This window comes from Suricata suricatta, chromosome 3, assembly GCF_006229205.1.
Source record: "Suricata suricatta isolate VVHF042 chromosome 3, meerkat_22Aug2017_6uvM2_HiC, whole genome shotgun sequence".
Taxonomy (NCBI): Eukaryota; Metazoa; Chordata; class Mammalia; order Carnivora; family Herpestidae; genus Suricata; species Suricata suricatta.
This window is the reverse complement of record NC_043702.1, coordinates 171228651-171229899: the sequence shown is the minus strand read 5'-3', so window position 1 is coordinate 171229899 and position 1249 is coordinate 171228651. Positions and strand designations below refer to the sequence as shown.

The following is a 1249-nucleotide window of genomic DNA, read 5'->3' as shown; positions in this document are numbered from 1 at the left end:
ACACCAACGGCGTGCGCCGGCTGCGAGCCCCTGAGCCCGAGGTCGGGGGGCTCTCCTCCCCAGCCCGCGACCCCGAGTCCCCAGGAAGACGGCCGGCGGGAGGGTGGCCCTCGCACGTGCTCCTGCAAACAGGAAGTGAGGGGTCGCGGGGAAGCTCCGGCGCGCGCGGTCCCTCGGAGCCCACCAGCCACACCCCGACGCCCTCCGCTCCTCAACCCCGACAGCCGAGTCCCCGCTGCTGACGGACGTCCCGTCGGTGCATCCGCACCCTCGCCTGACCTCACCGCCCAGCAATGCCTGGTCGGGGCTTGGGGACAGGAACCGACAGCGCGGGGCGAGCGGAGCGGTAGTCGGACCCTCGCCCCAGCCCCGGGAGCAAGTCGCCGGCGCGGACCTCCCGCTTCCCGGAGGCGCGGCCCCCGCCCTCCCCCTGCTCACCGTTGGCGGGCCGGCGGGGCGCACTCTGGACGGGGGCTGCGGGCCGAGTGGCTCGCCGGGGCCGGGCCGGGGGTTTTCAGCGGCTCCCGCCTCGGACGGGGCGGAGACCCGGGGCGGGGCGAGCGCCGGAGGCTTTAAAGGCGCAGTAGCGCCGGGGCGGAGGGCAGAGCTTGGGGAGAGGGGCGGTGGGCGGGGACCTGGGCGTTAGGATCTGGGGGGTCGGGCCTACACGGGCAGCGGCAGTGGTCTCCACCCATGAGCACCTCAGCCTCCTCCTGGGAGCTCATAACGTGTGTGCCTTGGTGGGAAGCTTTTCGCCTAGAAGGTTAGCTCAAAACAGGGCGTGTTTATGTGGGAAGAAGCGTCTTGATTTTAAAAGGGTGATTAGGTAAACGAAGGCACAGGAAGAGTCCCCCCATCCCAACTGACTAAGGGTGTGACAGTACTGGGGCTGCCGGCCACGACAGTACCCACAAGTGCTCCCGCTTTCCACCGACTTCAGGCCCGGGCAGGAAGGAACAGTGTGAGGTCATTCTTTGTTTGCCCCCAGGGCTCACGGGGCGGGAGCGGTGTTGGGACCCAGGGCTCAGAACTTTCTCTCCCCTTAGTCTCCTCCTCTCCGACCTGCATTGGATGAGGCCTCAGGGGAGGAGGGAGAGACGGTTCTATGTCTGACAATGGGGGGGGGGGGGAAGCATAGTTTAGGGGTTGAAGGAACACCCTTCTTGGGGCTTCTGCTGAGCCGTTGGGGGGGGGGGTGGAGTCCCCGCCTACACCAGCCAGTGGGGTTCTTCCTGTTTTGGTAGAAGCT

General features: G+C 67.9%; 1 protein-coding gene and 1 long non-coding RNA gene across 2 annotated transcripts in view; one reads left to right on the top strand and one right to left on the bottom strand.

Moving 5' to 3' along the window:
• The window catches only part of TAGLN2 (transgelin 2), a 7244-nt gene extending 6697 nt beyond the window's left edge, over positions 1 to 547 (bottom strand). The window contains exon 1 of the mRNA XM_029935836.1: positions 439 to 547. The gene's annotated coding sequence lies outside the window, so the exon portion shown is untranslated. The remainder of the gene's footprint in view (positions 1 to 438) is intronic.
• Positions 1 to 1249, top strand: part of LOC115288478 — an 11136-nt gene that overhangs the window by 902 nt on the left and 8985 nt on the right. The gene's annotated exons all lie outside the window — the stretch shown is intronic.